The sequence below is a fragment of the Scylla paramamosain genome, chromosome 2, assembly GCF_035594125.1.
Source record: "Scylla paramamosain isolate STU-SP2022 chromosome 2, ASM3559412v1, whole genome shotgun sequence".
Taxonomy (NCBI): Eukaryota; Metazoa; Arthropoda; class Malacostraca; order Decapoda; family Portunidae; genus Scylla; species Scylla paramamosain.
Window position 1 is genome coordinate 16,930,001 of NC_087152.1, and position 25,000 is coordinate 16,955,000.

The following is a 25,000-nucleotide window of genomic DNA, read 5'->3' on the forward strand; positions in this document are numbered from 1 at the left end:
CCAGTTTTCTACCCATCTCAGCACTCCGCCTTGAATAAAATGACATTTTAGTTTAATCAGTAGACGTTTTGTAGGGGACTTTGTCGAAGGCCTTTAGAAAATCAAGATATATTATATCTACAACTTTACATACTTTCGTCATACTGGTTCAGAATATCATAATCTAAGAGGTTCGTCAAACAAGAGCATTTGTTGCAGAAACAGTGTTGAGTATTTCTAAGTACGTTGTTTTCCTATAAGTGATTTACAAGTTTATCTCTTGTAGGAGGAGGAGGCAGTAGACACCTGCCGAAACGATAATTACTCCCAGTGAGGTCTAAAGCACTGTTCAGGGGGTGCTGTGAACTTATCATTAAACCCAGCTGTGACCTCACTGAACGTTTCCCTTTGTGTCTCACAACACAAGGGGGTAGTCACAGCCTGCCCTCTGAAGACAACTCTCTTCCTCCACACAAAACTACATGCACCTAATAATACACACACCCTTCACTCAAAAAATTTTAAAATCATGGCGACTCCTACACCAGCCTCGGAGTCCCCATCTGGGGAGGGGACCATAAATGTCCCCAGGTCGGACTGCCTTTCTGTCGACGACCCTAAGTGTCTTGACACCCCCCTCAACTTTTTCTTCATTAACTTCTGCAACATTCGCGGTCTAAGATCTAATTTTCAGTCTGTAGAACACCACCTCTCCTCTTCTAAACCTCATCTTCTTTTCCTCACTGAAACTCAGGTGTCTGAGGCAACTGACAGTAGCCCCTTTTCTGTTCCCTCCTACTTTCTCTATCCTCATTTTCGATCCAAAAGCTGGATGCTGCGTTTATGTGCGCAATGACTTAACTTGCTCTCGTGCCCACGCTCTTGAATCTTCCGAGTTTTCCACCATCTGGCTACGACTACAGAGTCATTCTCATACTAAATTTATCTGTGCTGTATACCTCTCTCCTAACTCCTCTGACTATAAGAAATTCTTTGACTACTTAACTTCCAAAGTGGAGCACATTCTGACCCTCTTCCCTTTTGCAGAGATCTCCATTCTTGGAGACTTCAATGTTCACCACCAGCTTTGGCTTTCCTCTCCCTTCACTGACCATCCTGGTGAACTAGCCTACAACTTTGCTATCCTCCATGACCTAGAGCAATTGGTGCAACACCCTACTCGTATTCCTGACCGTCTTGGAGATACGCCCAACATTCTTGACCTTTTCCTGACCTCTAATCCTTCTGCTTATGCTGTCACCCTTTCTTTTCCGTTGGGCTCCTCCGATCACAATCTCATATCTTTATCTTGTCCTATCACTCCAATCCCTCCTCAGGATCCCCCTAAGCGAAGGTGCCTCTGGCGTTTTGCCTCTGCTAGTTGGGGGGACCTGAGGAGGTATTTTGCTGATTTTCCTTGGAATGACTACTGCTTCCGTGTCAGGGACCCGTCTTTGTGTGCTGAGCGCATAACAGAGGTGATAGTGTCTGGCATGGAGGCGTACATTCCTCACTCTTTTTCTCGTCCTAAACCTTCTAAACCCTGGTTTAACACAGCCTGTTCTCGTGCTATACATGATAGAGAGGTGGCCCACAAAAGGTACTTAAGCCTTCCTTCACCAGAATCTCACGCACTTTATATTTCTGCCCGGAACCATGCCAAGTCTGTTCTCCAACTAGCCAAAAACTCCTTCATTAACAGAAAATGTCAAAACCTTTCAAGATCTAACTCCCCTCGTGATTTCTGGCATCTAGCCAAAAATATCTCCAATAACTTTGCTTCTTCTTCTTTCCCTCCTCTACTTCAACCAGATGGCACCACTGCTATCACATCTATTTCTAAAGCTGAACTCTTTGCTCAAACCTTTGCTAAAAACTCTACCTTGGACGATTCTGGGCTTGTTCCTCCCTCTCCTCCACCCTCTGACTACTTCATGCCACGTATTAAAATTCTTCGTAATGATGTTTTCCATGCCCTCGCTGGCCTAAACCCTCGGAAGGCTTATGGACCTGATGGGGTCCCTCCTATTGTTCTCCGAAACTGTGCCTCCGTGCTTGCACCTTGCCTAGTCAAACTCTTTCAGCTCTGTCTGTCAACATCTACCTTTCCTTCTTGCTGGAAGTTTGCCTACATTCAACCTGTTCCTAAAAAGAGTGACCGCTCTAATCCCTCAAACTACCGTCCTATTGCTTTAATTTCCTGCTTATCTAAAGTTTTTGAATCTATCCTCAACAGGAAGATTCTTAAACATCTATCACTTCACAACCTTCTATCTGATCGCCAGTATGGGTTCCGTCAAGGCCGCTCTACTGGTGATCTTCTGGCTTTCCTTACTGAGTCTTGATCATCCTCTTTTAGAGACTTTGGTGAAACTTTTGCTGTTGCCTTGGACATATCAAAAGCCTTTGATAGAGTCTGGCACAAAGCTTTGATTTCCAAACTACCCTCCTACGGTTTCTATCCTTCTCTCTGTAACTTCATCTCCAGTTTCCTTTCTGACCGTTCTATTGCTGCTGTGGTAGACGGTCACTGTTCTTCTCCTAAATCTATTAACAGTGGTGTTCCTCAGGGTTCTGTCCTGTCACCCACTCTCTTCTTATTATTCATTAATGATCTTCTAAACCAAACTTCTTGTCCTATCCACTCCTATGCTGATGATACCACCCTGCACTTTTCCACGTCTTTTCATAGACGTCCAACCCTTCAGGAGGTAAACATATCACGCAGGGAAGCCACAGAACGCCTGACTTCTGATCTTTCTAAAATTTCTGATTGGGGCAGAGCAAACTTGGTATTGTTCAATGCCTCAAAAACTCAATTCCTCCATATATCAACTCGACACAATCTTCCAGACAACTATCCCCTCTTCTTCAATGACACTCAACTGTCCCCCTCTTCTACACTGAACATCCTCGGTCTGTCCTTTACTTATAATCTGAACTGGAAACTTCACATCTAATCTCTAGCTAAAACAGCTTCTATGAAGTTAGATGTTCTGAGACGTCTCCGCCAGTTTTTCTCACCCCCCCAGCTGCTAACTCTGTACAAGGGCCTTATCCGTCCATGTATGGAGTATGCTTCACATGTCTGGGGGGGTTCCACTCATACTGCTGTTCTAGACAGGGTGGAATCAAAAGCTTTTCGTCTCATCAACTCCTCTCCTCTAACTGACTGTCTTCAGCCCCTCTCTCACCGCCGCAATGTTGCATATCTAGCTGTCTTCTACCGCTATTTTCATGCCAACTGCTCTTCTGATCTTGCTAACTGCATGCCTCCCCTCCTCCCGCGGCCTCGCTGCACAAGACTTTCTTCTTTCTCTCACTCCTATTCTGTCCACCTCTCTAACGCAAGAGTTAACCAGTATTCTCAATCATTCATCCCTTTCTCTGGTAAACTCTGGAACTCCTTGCCTGCTTCTGTATTTCCACCTTCCTATGACTTGAATTCCTTCAAGAGGGAGGTTTCAAGACACTTATCCACCAATTTTTGACCACTGCTTTGACCCTTTTAAGGGACTGGCATTTCAGTGGGCATTTTTTTTTTTATTAGATTTTTGTTGCCCTTGGCCAGTGTCCTTCCTACATAAAAAAAAAAAAGAAGTTTTTCTAGCGTTTTGCATAAAACTGAGGTTAAGCTGACTGGGCAGTAATTACAAGGAAAAGATTTATTGCGTTTTTTTTTAATCGGAGTTACGTAAACGAGCATTGTACCGGACTGCAGGGATTTATTGAAATATAAAGTCAGAGGTTAAACAAATTCACATTTAGCTTCTTTTAGTACGCGGGTGAGATTGTGTCAGACCCGAGTGACTTGCTTACTTTAAGTTTATCGACACATTTTAATACGTTTTTCTCTGTTATGCTGATACCACTTAGGACATCGCTGTTTTAAATTTGGACATATGGCACCGTAGCGGTGCAAAAACTGATGCGAAGAAAGTATTACGAATGCTACTAATTTGCTCCTCATTGTTGGTGAAATCTTCATTTTCGTCAGTTATTGGTCCAATAGCTGAGGTAATCAATTTCTTCTGCCTGATGAAGCTATGAAATTCCTTTGGGTTCGTCCTACTCTGGGTTGCAGCGTGTAATTCGATTGACCCTTGGCTCAGTTTTATTAACTTCTTTGCTTTACGGCTTAATTTTGTGAATCTAATTCGTTCTTCGCTATTAATGTAAGATTTTGATTTATTATGTGCGTCCTTCTTGGCGGGCTAACATTCAGTAATTTGTTTGTTCCACCACTTAACGTTTTGAGTTGGACGACGATTTTTCAGAAGCATACATTCTTGCCCAGCTTTTAAATATTTTTCAGTGAAAAATTTCTATTGAAAATTAATGTTGTGTTGGTACGTAAGTGAAGTCAGTCAATTTGTTTGAACATTGATCTGATTTTACAAAAGTTTGCTTTTCTGTAGTCAGGTACTTTTCTTTGCTTGTATTTGATTGGTTACCCAAGATATTTATATCGAAGGTGATTGCGCGATGGTCGTTTTTAATGACCTCCTCGCCGACATTCTGATTTTCTACTAATTCACATTTAGTAACAAACACGAGGTGGAGTACGTGGCTATCGCGTGTCGGGTTTTGTGAAAATCGAGATAGGTGCGAGGTGCGAGTTGAGTGGTTCGCCCCACTTCGTCACCGGTAAATTGAAGTCACCAAGCATTACAGCGTCCTGTGTGTCACTTATCTCGCTAATTTCTTCATAAATGTCGGATTCATGAATCTCGCGATTGGAAAGAGAGAGAGAGAGAGAGAGAGAGAGAGAGAGAGAGAGAGAGAGAGAGAGAGAGAGAGAGAGAGAGAGAGAGAGAGAGAGAGAGGGACTGTGGACAAACTTAGGATCTCATTGCCTCCCACTCTCCCTCTCCTTTCACCACTTCGCTAAGGACATCAGGTTGAAATCTGGCCTGAGATTTCTTCCCTCGCCAGACAGTAGCGGGTGATACTCCAGAGCCAGCCAAATATTTGAGTCACGAACCTCCAAGGGAAATATCGCCAGTCTGTTTAATGTTCTTCAGAGGAACTTCTGGTGGAGATTCTGTTATGTTTAGCTGAGTTGAATCCATCCTTGACGATAATTTGTTAGCAGTGGAGAGTAAAAAAGGTTGATGGATAGGCCACGAAATACACCGAAGTGATTCTACAATTCACCCCCTAAAGTTTTGAATATCTGTGGGACTCATTCAGAAACTCATAGTGGCGATTGTTCCTTGCAGGTTGTGAGAGGAAAGACAACAGTGCTCTTTTCTGGTAGTTCGTCATCTGAGTATTATTAGTGATGACCCATTACTGATCTGAAACCTTTGAATCATGTGAACTAGGGGAAGTTTAGGATGATTACTGGATTATTATTGACTACAGAGAACAACTTGGGTCTACGAATAATACAGATAATTTCCTCAGGTTGCAAGTGTAAGATCTAGTTCCTGATGCTATACACATACAGAAACTTGTGTGTTGGAAACAAAATATTGGTGCAAGGATGTTGAGGTGCTTGTACCCAGGTCAGATATACACATGGTCGGTCTTTACGTTTCACTCCTTTCAGTGGGGACGTGAAACCATTCCGAGGCGAGGAGGTGACGGTGCGCCATGTTGCGGTGGATGTAGGAGTACTGAAGAGGGATATATGCTGTAGGCGTCAGATTTTCCCTCGGTTTGTTGTGGGGTTTGCACAATATAGTCGCATTATATGTTATGCACGATGGTAAAGCTTCTTGCCAAATCTTTTTAAGCCTGTGTTTCATGGGATCAACAACTGATGCAAATGTGGACGAGGAAAATCTTGCCTAAAAACATGTTAGTGCCTGGTGTTGCAATTTTACAATTATCTACTTATTTTGTCCAGACATTTAACTTTATTTTACACACATTGGTCAGAAGACTCCTAGCAGCTACTTACTGTCAAGGCCAATGCCAGAATGCAGCAAGTACATAAAGTAGCAACACAGAACACTCAGTCACTTATTTAGTGAGGTGGTAGGAATGAGAACGATGATAAAATGTCATAATAGGTCGTAAAGTTACTGTAACCTCTCTCTCTCTCTCTCTCTCTCTCTCTCTCTCTCTCTCTCTCTCTCTCTCTCTCTCTCTCTCTCTCTCTCTCTCTCTCTCTCTCCGCAAAACAGCCTCTTTTCAAACCCAATGTCCTTTTCTTTCCTTCTCGTTTCCTCCACCCTCTCCCTCCTCCAAGGGCAACAAACAAGTAATATTTCCAACCACAATGACGTTCTACAACTCGCAGACGATCATTTGTCAGCGGCAGAGTGCGGAGAGGTGTTGGGGAAGAAGCGAGAGAGGGAGAGAGGGACGAGAGGCGAGGAGGGAGCGAGAAGGTGGGGTACAAGAGGTGGGTGAAAGTGAGAGAGGGGAAAAATAATAAAAATAAGCGCAGAAAGAAGTCAGACAGGAAATAAATAAAAGGGAGATGAAGTGACTGGAAGAGTAAAAGAAAGTAAAATAAAAGGAAAAAAATGTGTGTAGAGCTATGATGAAAGAAAATATTACGAATGAGTCTACTAAAGGATTCTCTCTCTCTCTCTCTCTCTCTCTCTCTCTCTCTCTCTCTCTCTCTCTCACTCTCTCTCTCTCTCTCTCTCTCTCTCTCTCTCTCTCTCTCTCTAGCTTTCCATCTGTTAGAAACGTGAAAATATAGACAGAAGAAGAAAATACAGCGAGTGAAAGAAGGATAAGAGAAAATTAAACACTATCAGTCTCTCTCTCTCTCTCTCTCTCTCTCTCTCTCTCTCTCTCTCTCTCTCTCTCGTTATTTAGCAACCTAGTTTTCCATCTATCTGTCACCATCCGTTTGGGCGCCGCGGGCTGGGACACACAAGCGGAGAAAAAGCTGCGAGAGACGTGCACATGGAGGGGGAACCGAAAGTGGTGGCAGGGTGGGCGGGTCCTTGCTTTATTTTTCTTCCTTTTTATCGCACTTTTTCCAGGGACGGGGAGGGAGGGGCCGGTTGCTGGCGGGTGGGGAGGTGGTGAAGTGGGTTGGGCGAGGCGAGGAGAGGTGAGGCGAGGCGCGCTCACTCGTTCGTTACCCGTCGTGGTGCGGGCAACGTGAGGGGACTGTTGTGTGATTGTGATTGTGAGAGAGAGAGAGAGAGAGAGAGAGAGAGAGAGAGAGAGAGAGAGAGAGAGAGAGAGAGAGAGAGAGAGAGAGAGAGAGAGAGAGAGAGAGAGAGAGAGAGAGAGATGATTCAGAATGCGTGCGTACATGCTTCATTAGTACTGGTACATTCTCGACCACGACTTTTCAGTATAAAATTCTTATTACACGCAATTAATAATAAAATAGATTTATAATACCTTTATATAAAGAAAATACAGCAAGACATAATGATGATGAGGAAAGTTCACGAATAAAACAAAGCAAACACACACACAAGTCAAAATATATACATGCATACACAAGGAAAAAAAACGCACACACACACACACACACACACACACACACACTATACGCTAAACACCTAAACATGGCAGGCATTTAGGCAAACACTACTAAATCCAATACTGAAAGGTCAACACTCACGTGCCTTAGTACTGTTTAGCACCAGAACCGTCCACAGTTCGTCAGGCATCAGTCCTCAGCCATTTCAATCTACCGGGAGAATGGAGGTAAAAAATCATCGTTGAAGTACAAGCTTGATTTTTTTTCTTTTTTTTTTCATCCAATACTCCTGATTTTTTTCTTTTTTTATTCCCTCTCGAAACTGCTTGTATATTTTCCAATACTCCAGAACCGAGTGCAAATGCGGAGTCTACGTAGAATTGTTGTGTTTGAGTGTGTGTGTGTGTGTGTGTGTGTGTGTGTGTGTGTGTGTGTGTGTGTGTGTGTGTGTGTGTTAAGTTGCGGTGCTATTAATCTGCTCTAATTACTCATGGATATGTATACAAAAATAACTCTCCGATTAATACATTCTCTTGTTGGTGAAGTGTTTACTCCCGCCATTGTTGCTCTTATCATTGGACTTTCCTCACTTCCTCCCTGCTATCATTATTACCATTATTATGACTTAACCTTTTGGCTCTTCCTTAGGGATTGGCACCTCAATGGGCCCTTTTTTATATATAGTTTGTTGCCATTGGCCAGTGCCCCTCTTACAAAAGCAATCATTAGCATTATTACTATCATTATATGAGTTTTATATTCGTTAGCATTCTCTCTCTCTCTCTCTCTCTCTCTCTCTCTCTCTCTCTCTCTCTCTCTCTCTCTCTCTCTCTCTCTCTCTCTCTCCGCTGCTTCTGATCAGTTTGAATATCGTGCTACTGAAGTAAGAATGAGAGAAAAAATGAAAATATTCGAAAAACGTTCAATTTATAAAGGGCAGCGTGAATCGGAGGGCTGAAAATGAGTGCGTGGAGTTGGGCCGTAAAGGAAATTATTGGCATCAAATGGGCTAAATGTAACAAGGCTTTGTTTAATTACCCCGTCAATAAATGAGGCGCGGAGGGAGACTGATGGTCGCCCGCCGTCCCGCTACGCTGCCGACCAACGGTTATTAGTGTCTATGCTTTATTCCACGCGTTACTCACGGGCGTTTCAACTTTGCAGGTGCAATGTCCCCTCTACAGTGCTACGCTCGGAGGCGTGGAGAACACCTAACACCGAAAAAAATGCAGAAAGACATCGTAATGAAATAATGTATGATGCGATCTATTCCACATGCTACTCACTTGCATTTCAATTTTGCAGGTGTGATGTGCCCCTCTATAGTGTCAGATTTTCAGGCGCGTCACATCTGCCAGTGCAAAAAAAGCAGAAAGATATCGAAATGAAATAAGGAAAAATGACGCTGCTTATTCCTGGCGTTACTGACAGCCATTTCAGTTTTACGTGTGTGATGTTTTATCCACAGTGCTACACTTGGAGGCGCGAGTCACACCTGTCCACGGAAGAAAATATCTGAGTGAAACAAACAAACAAACAAAAACAAAACAAAAAAAGATTAAGCGGTTTTGTGATATTTTTCATTTTTGCTGTGTTCTCTGGGGTATATAATATACTGCCAGGTTTATAAGACATGAAAAAATAGGAAGGCGAAAACAATATCAAACTCAGCAGTGGAAAAGAATATACGACGTTTTTATGTAACATGTTATATTCTTGCTTACTTAGTCTGCTGTCACTTCTGGCACATACTACCAGGGTTCAAGGCACGAGTCAAATCGGAAGGCAAATAAAGAAAAAGTGGACGTATATAATATCAAACTCAGAAATATAAAATAAATACATAAACAAATAAATCAATAGAATACCTGATTTTACATGTGTTTTTCGCTCCCGACTTCTTATTTTCCTAGCATGTTTTCACATTTAGCATACGTCAAGTTACTAAGCGTGATCTCCATCTGCATAAAATGAATGAAAAATAATAAGAAAAAGATCATGGAACGACATCATACTCCGTAATGAAAAGAAAATAAGACGTATTTCATGCTTCTTTCTCTTCTGCTTCAGTTTTCTTATTTTCTTAGGTTTCATGTCCCCTCTAGTACATTCCAGTCACCTAGAAGGGAAGTATATCTGAATAAGAAAAAAAAAATAGAAAAAAAATGCAATATTATATTCAGAAATAAAAAGAAAGCTTGGTATTGTTATGAAATTTTCGCTTGTTTCTTTCAAGTTTGTGTTGTTCTCTTTTCATTTTTCTTTCTTTTATTTATGATTTTTTTTTATTTCGTTTGGTTTTACCCCGTTTTATTTTTCGTTATAGAACTTGGACATTTTCTCATTCCTATTTTTTTTTTTTTCAGATAGACATGTATTAATTTATTTTTATTATTTATTTATTTATTTTTTAGACAGAGGTACTGTATTCTATAACTTCTAGACATGACGTTTTTTTTTTATACGTGATGTCTTCTCTGTTTTGTGTCCGTGAATGTGTGCGTTTATGTAGGTAAGCGAATAAGTAAGTAAATAAGTAAGTGTGTGTGTGTGTGTGTGTGTCTGTGTGTGTGTGTGAGCCTCTAACTTCAGCACAGATGTTCTATTCATGTCCAGGAAGTGACATCCCCCTCTTGGTGTTGTTACCTTTTCACTTCATAAAGGCGAGGGAGGCGCGGGGTGCTCTGGGCAGGAGTGTCTGGCAGTTTGGGATGTGGGAGAGTGTTGGATCGTCACCTTTATTCGCCTCTGATTAATGGAAGCACTCGTGTGTGTGTGTGTGTGTGTGTGTGTGTGTGTGTGTGTGTGTGTGTGTGTGTGTGTGTGTGTGTGTGTGTGTGTGTGGGGTAATAGTGGTGAGGGTGATCAATGATAGAGGAGAATGATAATGGTGGAAAAATGTACATGCCATATATACCTCTTTATAATTGCCTCCCATATTTCTCACTCGATTAATATTCACGGCGTACATAATTACAAAGATGTGGATAGTTTCACAGAATCATACTTTTATATTAATGCACAGGTGATGTAGTAACTAACAGCCCCGTGTGTCACCTCTCACCACCAGACAGCTGCAGTGAGACGCCAAATTCATATATATATATATATATATATATATATATATATATATATATGTGTGTGTGTGTGTGTGTGTGTGTGTGTGTGTGTGTGTGTGTGTGTGTGTGTGTGTGTGTGTGTGTGTGTGTGTGTGTGTGTGTACAAATATGTTTCCAGTTTTGAAAATTTGGTGCATTTCCATTTGAAAATCGGTACAGTATCTTCATGATAATTTTTTTAGCCGGTATCCGAATCTTTTTTTTTTTTTTTTGCATAATAACTTATTTATTTGGAATTGACTTGTCAGCCACAACCCACGCTACATTGCAAATAAGGATACATCTGTACTTTAAGTGACTCAGGAGGTAACAAATGCTTATCTTTATGCAGTGCACCACATGACCTTCCAATTTTACTATGTATGTGACTGATGTGGTCGCTCCAAGTAAGTCTGTGTTCAATAATTAAACAAGATATTTAACTGAAAAAGGATCTCTGTAAAGTTTGATCACACGGCTTAATTAAAATATTCACATAAATCACTTTGTTACCTGCAAGACTATATATTCATTTTTTTGTTACTTTTAAGTACAATTTGTTACTTAAAAGCCAAGTGGAAACTGACTAATTCAAAATTTGATGTTCTAGTAAAAGAGATCATATCAGTGTTTTGAAAGAGTATCATTAATATCATCTGCAAACAATGCAAAACGAAATACTTTTGAAGACTCCACAATATCATTTCCATATAACAAAAACAGAATAGTGACGAATGAAGTATGTCCCAGAGGGATCCCTTTTAAACCACATTTACAGCTGATACTACATTATCTATTACAGTGCACTGCCTTCCGTTGTGTACATAGTTAGTCTAGAAATTGTTTTTTAATTCCATAATGGTACATTTTTTTTATATAATTTATGCTTTTCTTTAATCAGTTATGACAATGCAGCAGTGATCCAAGATTTACTTAACGGTTTGTCTTTAATCATAACTGTTTTCCTATGATAAATCATATCAAACATTTTAATAAAAGCTTCAGAAAAGGCATTATGTGATGCATTAATATTATCATTTATAAGTAATTCATTAATTTATTCTGATATGGCTTGACATAATTATTGTAGATCTACATTGTTATGACCCCTAAAGGAAACTTTTAGCACATTAGGGCAAGGAACACTGGCTGTAAAGAATAGAAATGAAGCAAAATGGTCATACACATCACTAAATAAAATACATCCTGTTGATACAATATCTGCTCTGTTGGTCCATATATGATCGATGATTGTAGCATTCTGTTTAACTCGTGGTGGTTTGTTTATGTGTGGATGAAAAACACAACTAACGAGAAATCCACATATGCTTTTATATTCATATCTGAAACATTCAATAAATTCAGGTTAATATCACCCATTTACCTATATCTCTTGTCCGCTACAGATACCCAATTAAGAAGAATTTCAAGTGAGTCATTAAAATTAAAATTCAATATGCTTGCATTTGGTTTGCGATATAAGGTTGCCTCAATAAATAAAGATCCAACATCATCCCTCATCAACCAAATATCTATCACTTCATGACATGGAATTATTATTATTTTTTTTTTTTTTCACATACAAACACAGCTCCCCCTCCATAATGATTCCTGCTTTGTGTGAATAACCAGTAACCACCGAGACGATGCATGTATTCAGTATTATCAGACTGTTGTTTCACAAAAGGACAAAAGATCTGTGGAGTGTTGCAAACATTCCTGATTGTAAAAGAAAAATTTTCTAGATTATTGGGAATACTATTGATTTTGTACATAAGAGCGACTGGTAACTTGCTGTTTTCAAATTCACTTTGTGTAAATATATAATCAGAGTTTGGTATTGAAACACTGTTCGTGCTGTGTTGATCTGGATCAAGTATTTCTAGAAAATGTGTATCATTGTTCTTGCTGTGAAGTTTGTCAGTTTATTAAATTCATCACAAGATGATGAATGAAAAACCAGTGCTTAGTAACTCAATTACTACTTTATCACTCAGATAAAAAAGAAGAAAGGACATTCGATGTTGATATACGTAATCAGACTTGACTTTACTAATCTTGACTTATTTATTTGACTGTTTTCTACTTCTCGTTCTGGTACTTCGTTTTTCCAGTGCCGGTATCACCAAGTGACTTAGAACCAGTACCAGCTAGCTCCAGCACTTGTGGAAGTTGAAGCACCGTCACCAGAAGCAGAGGCAGCACCGACCCCAGTCACCCACCACAGTAACAGAAGCAGCACAAGCACCTTGCGTAGTACAACTACTCGATACAGCAGCAGTACCAGTTTCGGCAGCGACTCGGAAACGGGCAACAGTAGTGGCAGAGGCAGGAGAGGATGTAGTGGACTGGTTCTTTGCCTTGGCAATACTTGCAAGTTCATTTCTGTCTCGAATAATGAGCTTCGTGTGACTGAAGTAAGCAATATCACCCGATGCTTTGGCATGATTCAGAGCAAGCAACTGAGTTTCCCTTAGTTCCATTGATGATTCAAACAGGTCCTCACTGATGATGTTATTGCCTTTCAATCTGTGGGAGTTATGAAGGACAAGCTGGCGGTCATTGAAGTTGCTGAATCTTTCCATTATAGTACGAGGACGATATGCTTGTATGTTGCTGTGAAGTCCCACTTGGTGGGCTCTTTCAATAGGCACTGTTTCTTACTTAAACCGATCTCGGAGCAGGCGTTGGGTCTTTACCTGAGTTACTTACCACGACTCGCTCATACTTGTCTTCGAGACCACTGAAGCGAAGATTATTTCGTCGCGAATAGTCCTCTTTATAGCACATTACCGTCTTTCAAGGCCGGTATCTTATCTTCAACAGCAGTTTTAATTATATTTTATTTCTTCAGTTGTACCATTTCTTTAGTGCCTTGTAATCTTTGGTCAAGTTATCGACTTTGTCGCTGGGTGAATTCGAGCAAATGAACCAAATCCTAGTTGCGAGATTCCAGTAACTTCAGTCAGTTGTTCACCTCTTGCATTAGGATTTATATTGCAGTTTTGTATGCCTGTTGTTGAGTCTCCAAGATCAGCTTGATATCTTCACTTGAGTGTTGGGGAAGTTTGCAGCTATCACTCAGGTAATGCAGGAAAATAGGTGGCGAAGGAAGTTAACGAAGTGCGTCCACGCAAGTACTGTGGCTCACAACCTTTTACATTTGTTTGTCTAACGATGTAGAGAGGTGGAGGATAGCCTGGTGAGGGACATGGTCACTAAATCTGCCACTGTGAACATCCTGACTGTACATGTTAATGACACTTTATCCTTCCAGCAGCTGCTTTCGTCTTCGTGAAGGAAAAGAAAAGGTGAGAAGAGAGTAGAGGAGAGGTTGAGTTGTGACAGACTGCGACTTTACGTTTGTATCTCGATAAATCTTTAATCCAGGACATTTCTTGCCAGGTAAGAGCACTTCAAAGAGGTAGACTCACAGGCAGCTTTTCCAGCACCTATCCACAGTCTATAGCGGAGATTAACTCTAGATCAGAGTTAATCTTCTACGAGGAATGTCTCCTTCAAAGGGAAGCCAACATATAGTACTACAAAATCTACAAGGGAAGGTGGCCAGAATCCCACCGCTGACCCCAATAACCCCTGGCACCGCGTTGAGCCTGAAGTTCTAGTTCAACAAACGTCACGCAGGAAACAGAGCCTGAGGAAAGGACAGATTCCATCCTCCATCCCCGAGCCTCGTCCGCTCCACAAGACCAACGGCCGGAGAGGAAGGAGCCATTAATCCCCCTCACACTGATGGAGATCCTCCAAACGCTTAGGTCCCCTCCCTCTCTGGGAATTGGGAGTCAGCCAGATCTGTGAGCAGCCGCCATCGATGTATATGTGGCGTGCGCACTGTATATACGAGGAATCACAATAGTGCCTCTTCAGTGTGGAGACTCACAAAGGTTAGTCAGATTAGCTGATACTCTTTTAACGCTCCTGTATATGAGGCAGGCAAAGAGAAAAGTGCATGGATGGAATAGCGAGAGCAGTGGAAAATGTAAGTAAGGCAGGCCATCTGCTAGAGTTGACCAGAGAGAGAGAGAGAGAGAGAGAGAGAGAGAGAGAGAGAGAGAGAGAGAGAGAGAGAGAGAGATTCCATAGCCACCAGCGTCTGTAGGGGCATGGCACCTCAGTAAGTGCATATGTAAAAGAGACCGTTCTTATCATACACCCTATCCCTAGCAGTGTTTGTAATGCACTTCCATCACCAACTGTCAATGGAACATGCATCAAACACAGTCGGGACCATCAAAAGACTAAAATTACCAATAAGACTAGAAGTGGATGAAATATTTCCCTTTAAATCTCCCATCATTGTACATTACGAGCATGTGGCATTGCGACTTTGATGCAGCAGCAGAAAATAGAAGCAATACGTCCTTTCTGCATCCTCCTCCTCGCATCACTACTCCTATAAGAGTTCGGGAAATGTGTTCTGGGAGGCAATATTGAGAGGCAGTGAGTGGTTCAGGCAGCGACACATGGCGGCATGGCTCTTACTGTCCCAGCTGTCACTTCTGCGCACGATACTAGAGAAAGTAACAGTCTTATCTTCTACGCATTGTGCCCTCCTGCTCCCTCTCTCTCCCTCTCTCTCTCTCTCTCTCTCTCTCTCTCTCTCTCTCTCTCTCTCTCTCTCTCTCTCTCTCTCTCTCTCTCTCTCTCTCTCTCTCTCTCTCTCTCTCTCTCTCTCTCTCTCTCTCTTTGACCCTGATCTCGATGGGCCTTACCAATGAATCCAGAGTAATGTTTGCAAGCACCGGTGCAGCTTTCCTCGCTAATCTCAATGTATCGCCTCAGGCAGGAAAGAAGCAGCTCATCAGTAATATAAAATAAACGAAGCGATTTTAATTTTCAAGAATAAGACGGAAATTTAAAACCTCATTCGTGCTGTATTAATTCAAAGCACATTATGTAGATGGTAATGAAGGCAAGAACCGTCGCAGTAAAGTGGAATTTATGGAATATTATATCAAAGTCTTTGTATATCAGTAAAAAATAAATAAATATATATATATATATATATATATATATATATATATATATATATATATATATATATATATATATATATATATATATATATATATATATATATATATATATATATATATATATATATATATATATATATATATATATATATATATATATATATATATATATATATATATATATATATATATATATATATATATATCCTTTCTCGTTTGTTAAAAATGATAATGTTAAAATAGGTTTGAAACTGCAGTAAGGTGGACGCTTTGTGTTTATCATCACAGGAACAGTACTATTTAACTAATATTATATCACAGCCTCTGAATATAATTAATCATGAAAAAAAAAACTGCACTCTTTCCTTCTCAAGTCTCAAAAATGACATTATTAAAATAGGTAAGAAACTGCACATTGAGCACACTAACAAAGGAACGCTGCTATTTAACTAGTATTCTCCTGAGCCTCTGAATATTACTAATCAGGTGAAAACTATTTCTCCCATCTCATTCCTCAAAAATCACAATGTTTAATTCCCTATAAACTGCAGTAAGTTGAACTCCAGGGAAACATGTATCCTTTAACTAATATGTTATCAAAGCCTCTGAATATTACTGGTCAAAGTAAAAAGCAAGCATATTTCTCCTTTTCTCGAATGTTAAAAAATCACGTGATCGAAACAGGTAAGAACTGGCACCAAGGTGAACACATCACTCACGCCATCAGAGGATCGCACGCCAAGTAGCGCTGTAGTATTAATTAGTTTGATGGATTTCTTCGATGCTCATTTATTTATAATTCGTGATTAAAATTTATAGCCATTCTATAATATTTCCAGGATCAAGGTCACTCTCGGAAACATCAGTGCATTACAAGAAAATTTACCGAATGCGGATATAAAATGGGGAAGAATATAAAATGCAAACTCTTAAGTTACGTAATTGATATTCCAAGAAATAATTATCCTTTTATAATGTTTTATAAGAAAAAAAAATAAATGTAAATTTACCAAACATTTTCAAGACGCAGAGAAATTAAACATCATAAATGAGAGAGTGATCGCGTCTTTTACCAAATTAGGGCTTCCACGTGTAGACTACCGTCTACCACGTGACTAAACTACCGTCCTATTGCTTTAATTTCCTGCCTATCTAAAGTTTTTGAATCTATCCTCAACAGGAAGATTCTTAAACATCTATCACTTCACAACCTTCTATCTGATCGCCAATATGGGGTCCGTCAAGGCCGCTCTACTGGTGATCTTCTGGCTTTCCTTACTGAGTCTTGGTCATCCTCTTTTAGAGATTTTGGTGAAACTTTTGTTGTTGCCTTGGACATATCAAAAACTTTTGATAGAGTCTGGCACAAAGCTTTGATTTCCAAACTACCCTCCTATGGTTTCTATCCTTCTCTTTGTAACTTCATCCCAAGTTTCCTTTCTGACCGTTCTATTGCTGCTGTGGTAGACGGTCACTGTTCTTCTCCTAAATCTATTAACAGTGGTGTTCCTCAGGGTTCTGTCCTGTCACCTACTCTCTTCTTATTATTCATTAATGATCTTTTAAACCAAACTTCTTGTCCTATCCACTCCTACGCTGATGATACCACTCTGCACATTTCCATGTCTTTTCATAAACGTCCAACCCTTCAGAAGATAAACATTTCACGCAGGGAAGCCACAAAACGCTTGACTTCTGATCTTTCTAAAATTTCTGATTGGGGCAGAGCAAACTTGGTATTGTTCAATGCCTCAAAAACTCAATTCCTCCATCTATCAACTCGACACAACCTTCCAGACAACTATCCCCTCTTCTTCAATGACACTCAACTGTCCCCCTCTTCTACACTGAACATCATCAGTCTGTCCTTTACTTATAATCTGAACTGGAAACTTCACATCTCATCTCTAGCTAAAACAGCTTCTATGAAGTTAGGTGTTCTGAGACGACTTCGCCAGTTTTTCTCAACCCCCCCAGCTGCTAACTCTGTACAAGGGCCTTATCCGTCCATGTATGGAGTATGCTTCACATGTCTGGGGGTTCCACTCATACTGCTCTTCTAGACAGGGTGGAATCAAAAGCTTTTCGTCTCATCAACTCCTCTCCTCTAACTGACTGTCTTCAGCCTCTCTCTCACCGCCGCAGTGTTGCATATCTAGCTGTCTTCTACTGCTATTTTCATGCTAACTGCTCTTCTGATCTTGCTAACTGCATGCCTCCCCTCCTCCCTCGGCCTCGCTGTACAAGGCTTTCTTCTTTCTCTCACCCCTGTTCTGTCCACCTCTCTAACGCAAGAGTTAACCAGCATTCCCAGTCATTCATCGCTTCCTCTGGTAAACTCTGGAACTCCCTGCCTGCTTCTATATTTCCACCTTCCTATGACTTCAATTCCTTCAAGAGGGAGGTTTCAAGACACTTATTCATCAATTTTTGACCACTGCTTTGACCCTTTTATGGGACTGGCATTTCAGTGGGCATATTTTTTTATTGGATTTTTCTTGCCCTTGGCCAGTGTTCTTTCTACATAAAAAAAAAAAAGACCTGATAGCTTCTCGCGGCTTCGCTTATATTATCATATTCATTTGAATTAGTCACGCCTTAATTGACGTGGTCGCTGCGTGGGACGGATATAAAACTACAAAGACCGTGCTACTGCGGCATGTTACTCAACTATGGATCATGACTATCACCATACTGAACTGGTCGAGGCGTGATACAAATATAAAATTACAAAACTCTAGATTTTCTAAGGCTATACACTTTGAAAGGGTTTCCTCAAAGAAGCTCAAATTCCTATCATTACTATGCAAATTGATGAAAGCATTATGTTCAGAAAAGGGATCCTCCTTGATAAAAATCACCGATAAAATCTAATAACTGCTATTAACATGTTTTGGGAACCTTACACTTCTATGCTGAAAGAACGTAACACTCATGAACCAAGCGAACGAGTCCCGGTGGCAGAAACAAGCAACCAAGCTCAGAGGAAAGTCTAGCTCTCTCTCTCTCTCTCTCTCTCTCTCTCTCTCTCTCTCTCTCTCTCTCTCTCTCTCTCTCTCTCTCTCTCTCTCTCTCTCTCTCTCTCTCTCTGTGTGTGTGTGTGTGTGTGTGTGTGTGTGTGTGTGTGTGTGTGTGTGTGTGTGTGTGTGTGTGTGTGTGTGTGTAGTAATACGAAGAAGGCCGCCACAACAGCCATCCTGTAGACCTCCTTAACGTGAAACTGGTATCTATTTAGAAGGTACAAAGAATATGAGTCAAAAAAGGAGTTGAATTTACGGAATTCTTTCCTGTCTGTCAGTATCCTGCCAAACTGGGGAGTTTTCCTTGTCCAGAGTAACTTGTGTTCATTTGGAATCCTCCGACTTTTGGCACCGTGAACCACAGCTTGCAAAGGTCACGTAACAATCTTGCAAGTCAAATGGTTTACATTGAAAGTGATTCGACAAGAAGGGATTAGTTTTTCATTTGTTTTATAATAAAAATAATAAATTTTTATAAGTTTTACTACAAAATTTCCTGTATTCCGATGATTAAAAGCACGATGTGACTCAACATTATAAATAGTAATATTTTATCGTAACTTTTCGGTTGATTGCTGCAGAACTGTGATGATTGGAAGTACGCTGTCGCTGAATTTTACAGAAAATATAACTCTTTCCCTAAATTTCGCATCAATAGTTCCAGTGTTGTGATAATTACGGGTGTGAGTTCCACCAGGGTGAGGCTGAGGTCTGCGTCACGCGCCTCATGCGTCACCTCCGGGACAGGAATGAAAAATGCAACTAAACTTAAGCAAAGAGAGACATTTCAAAATATTTTAACAGAGAATATGTAGGTAATGAGACAGTGAACCTATTATTTTATTTCTGTCTTTTATTTTACATTTTCTTAGCTAACTTCACTGGAAGAAAGAATTCCCTGATAACTGATCCAAGTTGACAAAAATATTCCAAATATTTATGACATTTCCTGCTGTGTTTACAAATGTATAATATGGCAGACTCCGCCAACATCACGCACTTCAACGGAATATTAATGGAAATGCTAATCTGGTAATCAGAATATGCGAATTACAGTCGTATATTAAAGTCATCCCGTGGACCGGTTGCGAGGGAGGGATTCTGAAAATGTTCCCTGGTGGAGCCCTGTTGCCTACCACTCACGTCACGCCGCACTCTGCTGATGGAAGATGCGGCGTAGTGGGATGGGCAGCGTGGAGGTAATTTGGAAGTAATCAGCGTGAACAAAGGGGGCGCGCCATGACGGGGCCATCCAGCCTTCATTCCGTGATAAAGAGGTACGAACGAAAGAATGAGAGAAAAAATGTGTGAGGATGGATATTCATTCTTATCTGCTTTAATGTTACCGTCGTCACCACACACACACACACACACACACACACACACACACACACACACATCTATATTGCCTTCTACATTGTGTTCTTTTTATGTGCGAAGGAATTCATATCATTCATACGTGCGCTGTACTTTGTAATATACTTCTGTTACTATAAGACTGTGCTTATTTTGCCCACTAAAGTAAAAAATCTGAATATGAATGACTATATAGGTAAGGTTAAAGCAGATATTACATGAGATGAGAATATGTGGCAGCATTGAACCTAACAATGGAACCTCTGTGTCTGTGCCACGGTGGCAGTAACACTTCCGCTCCACTCCGAGGATCCCCTCCTCTGCCAGTGACTTATGTGACTCAATCTCGATTTATGAGGCGAGTGTTTACATAAATCAGAATTACCACACGATAATTCTGAGCTCAACAAATGCTCTGTTAAATGTGTGTGTGTGTGTGTGTGTGTGTGTGTGTGTGTGTGTGTGTGTGTGTGTGTGTGTGTGTGTGTGTGAGAGTGTGTGTGTGTGTATGTGTGTGTGTGTGTGTGTTACAGCGCGACTAAATGGATAAATCAATATATAGGACATTAGGCATCAACTTTAAGATAAACTACGCACGAAAAATTTGATAGATTTATGGCCGTAAATCAATGAACGGAGGGCAATAATTACTTAAAATATTGTGTGTGCTTAAATGAAATAAATAAAAAATATGCATATATGTTTCAGCATCTACCTGTGTTTTTTTTTCTTTTCTATTCTACAAAGAAATAGCATAATTGACATAATATACATTTCTGAAGTTTCTCGTCCCATAGAAAATCAAGGACATCTTTTTACTTTCTGCTGACAAATCGGAGGTTGTGAGTAGACGTCACTATTGTTGCCGTGGGTGGAATTTAGCGGACGTGGGGGAATCATTAACATATAACAAGGATGTAGGACAAAGAATCCCAAATAAAGATTCACACGTCAACACCTTGCACTAACACCAATAGAGAGAGAGAGAGAGAGAGAGAGAGAGAGAGAGAGAGAGAGAGAGAGAGAGAGAGAGAGAGAGAGAGAGAGAGAGAGAGAGAGAGAGAGAGAGAGAGAGAGAGAGAGAGAGAGAGAGAGAGAGAGAGAGAGAGAAAAAAAAGTCGCAAATTAAGATAGAATGTAAGTGCAGGAGTAAATGATTTGTGACTTGTGTTTACTACCTTCAGTCTGTACATACGTACCCGGATATTGCAGGTGTTAGCAATGCCTCTATATTAACGATCATCAATAAAAAAATAAATAAATAAATTGTTCATGATGAAACCGATAATGATGCATACAGAGAACGCCACGAGATGATAAAAGTCAATATTTTCTCGATATGAAAGCAACCGAGAGCTCTAAAAAGGCCCCGCCAAAAAAGAAGAACGTTCCTGCACTTTCGAATCATTATCCTTGCATGAACCTGCAACACACAACGAGGAAAAAAAAAAAAATACTGTATAATTCATATCACACAAAGGGCGGCACTCAAGCAGCTGCTCACCTCGCGATGTAAGACACTAGTGGGTCAACTGCACTAAAGAGATGCCGGGGGGAAGGGACGCTAGGTCAGTGACACCAGGCAGGCACGCTACGTAAGTGCTGCGGTGCGATGATGAAGCCGCCGCTTGTAATGAGACGCAGCGCAATATCCAGTGAAAACAACTGAACATATAGACACTAATTGCGTGTGTCTTTGCCTCTTTCTCTATTTGTGTCTGTAACTCTTTGTGTTCATCTCTCTCTCTCTCTCTCTCTCTCTCTCTCTCTCTCTCTCTCTCTCTCTCTCTCTCTCTCTCTCTCTCTCTCTCTCTCTCTCTCTCTCTCTCTCTCTCTCTCTAAGTATCTCTCTGTCTGTGTCCAGTTGAGGCTTCACATTCACAAATATTCACGCCGGAATCCTCTTCGAATTTAAAACTTTTTGAGAAAATCCGGAAGAAGCACAGCGCTGGAGGCTTAGTGAATTTTTTGAAAAATAAAAGAACGAGTTTTTCCAGCCACTGAATGGCTGATGCACAATGGATTTGCAGCAGAGATAATTGGTGGAAATAAAGAGAATTGATAAAGATAGGAATATTTCCTCTTTGTGAATGTGCTCCACCATATTGCAGTACGTTTCATTTAAAAGTCACGCTTTCAAGAAGAATTTATACTTGGTGTGTGTGTGTGTGTGTGTGTGTGTGTGTGTGTGTGTGTGTGTGTGTGTGTGTGTGTGTGTGTGTGTGTGTGTGTGTGTGTGTGTGTGTGTGTGTGTGTGTGTGTGTGTGTGTGTGTGTGTGTGTGTGTGTGTGTGTGTGTGTGTGTGTGTGTGTGTGTGTGTGTGTGTGTGTGTGTGTGTGTGTGTGTGTGTGTGTGTGTGTGTGTGTGTGTGTGTGTGTGTGTGTGTGTGTGTGTGTGTGTGTGTGTGAATGACTTAAAAGGATACAGGGGATGAGGAGTATTCCTTACGAGGCGAGGTTGAAGCTGTTAAATTTACATTCTTTAGAGAGACGTAGGTTAAGAGGGGACCTGATAGAAGTCTTTAAGTGGTATAAGGGTTATAATAAGGGGGATGTAGGCAAAATTCTTAGGATCAGCAACCAGGGTAGAGCAAGAAATAACGGGTTCAAGCTTGAAAAAATTTAGGTTTAGGAAGGAGATAGGAAAAAATTCGTTCTCAAATAGAGTGGTAGATGAGTGGAACGGACTCAGTAATCATGTTGTTAGTGCTAGGACACTAGAGAGTTTTAAGAGAAGATTAGACAAGTTTATGGATGGGGATAATAGATGGAAATAGATAGGTATATTTCATACAGGCATTGCCACGTTAGCCTGGTCGCTTCTTGCAGCTTCCCTTATTTCTTATGTTCTTCTGTGTGTGTGTGTGTGTGTGTGTGTGTGTGTGTGTGTGTGTGTTTGTGTGTGATGAAAGACATTCATGAATTTTCTTTGTTGCATAAGCAATAGACCTTTCTTGAGGCAATATTCACGGCAGATTTTAACAGCAAAGACAAGGCCAGACGACCGTGTATAGCGTGAATGTCAGCACAGTGGGACAGTAAAGGAAGGCGACGGGTGACGCGCGCCGAGGGAGGTGAGACAGGTGACACGCGATGGACAGCGGGGGACGGTCCTCGGCCTTAAAGGGGACTCGCCGGGGTGTGTGTGGTGAACGTATTGAGTATAGGAAGGGCAGCCTTGTGCAAGTATGTAGACTATGGAATGTGTGGCATGGCGTAGGTGTATTGGAGGGCATTGCAGCATGGCGTGGTGAAGGAGGATATATCACAATGATGTATCACCGTTGATGTTATTACAGTTTTGTGTCTCCTCTGGATATAAACTAGTGACTATCTTCAGATTTTATTGACTCGTAAAGTAGACAGCGGGTCACTGCACGTGTCTTGGAGGGCACAGCAGAATGTTGTGGTAAAGGAGGGTGTCACAGTGATGTATCATTGATGTTATTGCTGACTCACGCGTGTGTCCTCTGAATATAAACTAGTGACTGCCTTGAGATTTTACTGACACGTGGACAAGACAATCACTGCACGTGAGTGAATAATAAAATATACACTATGTTCAATACAAAAAAGGGGTGAAAATAAAAAGGTACAAGAAAGTTTTCACGACTCCCCAAGTCTGGCGGGTTGGTATTTGCTGTCAATATCACATTTTGGTCAAGACTCTGCAAACACCGTAACGGCCCGAGAATTCCCCCACAACTTTCTTGTATTCAAAAGGCTGCCGCTGATAAGGCAAGAGACGACCACCGCCACAGATATCGAAGTTGAATAAAAAAAAAAAAGAAAAAGAAAAAAAGCGGACCAAGCGATTGCACGATCTCTCTCTCTCTCTCTCTCTCTCTCTCTCTCTCTCTCTCTCTCTCTCTCTCTCTCTCTCTCTCTCTCTCTCTCTGTCTCTTTGTCCCCTTTACTCTTTTCAACTCGAGACTATCAACAAGCAAGCAACTTTTGGGGAAACGTCTTATTTGAAACTAAAAATATAAACGTGTGACTTCCTACTGATAAAAACAATGTGAAAGACAAGAATCTTTCCCCTGCAGGTGAAAAGAAAACATTGTGATAATGAGACGAGGGAGCGTGGTGATGGGGAAAATAATATCACACCTCCCATTGTGACTGACACACACTCTCTCTCTCTCTCTCTCTCTCTCTCTCTCTCTCTCTCTCTCTCTCTCTCTCTCTCTCTCTCTCTCATCACGAATATCCTTTCTCTGTTTTGAAAATCTTCCTCATTTCATTCTCCTTCTTCTTCATCTTCCTTTTTTTCTGTTTCTTCTTCTTCTTCTTCTTCTTCTTCTTCTTCTTCTTCTTCTTCTTCTTCTTCTTCTTCTTCTTCATTCTTTTTTTTTCTTCTTCTATATCTCATTTTTTTCCCTTACAGTTTTTCAGTCAGTTATTTTTACACCAGTCCTCTTAAATACTTATTTCATCTAGAAAACACAAAACTGACCTCATCTTCGCTCTAATTTTTCAACGCATCCATCTTATTAATCTTCACACATTCTGGACGCCAACATTGAACAAACAGAACATAAAAAAAAAAAAGAATTAAAAAAACATAGAAAAAAAAACATACAATATATAACACCAAAGCAACGTTTCTTCATTACCTCTCTCTCATGTCTCCCTCACACTCTCCGAACTTAACACCTCCTCTCTTCCATCTTCCCCCCCCCCTTCCTCTTCCAATGTCTCCAGCGCTCGACTCCCTTCCAGCACCGCCACCTTCCAAACCTCCTCCTTCTCAGTTTTACACCGCCGCCACCACCACCACCACAGCCACTCCCTCGTACCCTGCTCTCCCACTACTCACACTGACACACTGAGTAATGGCCGGCAGGGGTTTGTGGGTGTCGCTGTGACCGGAAATATTCGTTGTTTGTCGTGGTGGGTGAGAAGTTGCCTAGTGGGGGGAGGGAGGGAGGGAATGGAGGGTGGGGGAGAGAGAGAACGACAGTCGGAGGGAGGGTGTGGTAAGTGATGGGAGAAGGGAAGAGGGATAAATGGAAAGATGGACTTGAACATTGAGGCGAGGCAAAGAGAAAAAAATCCTATGTGAAAATGAGAGAGAGAGAAAATGAAGGAGGTACAGGAAAAGAAGGAGAGAAACAAGGACAAACACGACACCGACAAGGGAGGC

The 25,000-nt window shown here is 41.0% G+C and overlaps 1 long non-coding RNA gene across 1 annotated transcript in view; it reads right to left on the reverse strand.

The window, feature by feature from the left end:
* Positions 1–7,512: 7,512 nt before the first annotated feature.
* LOC135111084 (uncharacterized) overlaps positions 7,513–25,000 on the reverse strand; it is a 166,892-nt gene continuing 149,404 nt past the window's right edge. Inside the window, exon 3 of the long non-coding RNA XR_010273555.1 lies at positions 7,513–7,594. This is a non-coding gene — a long non-coding RNA (uncharacterized LOC135111084). The remainder of the gene's footprint in view (positions 7,595–25,000) is intronic.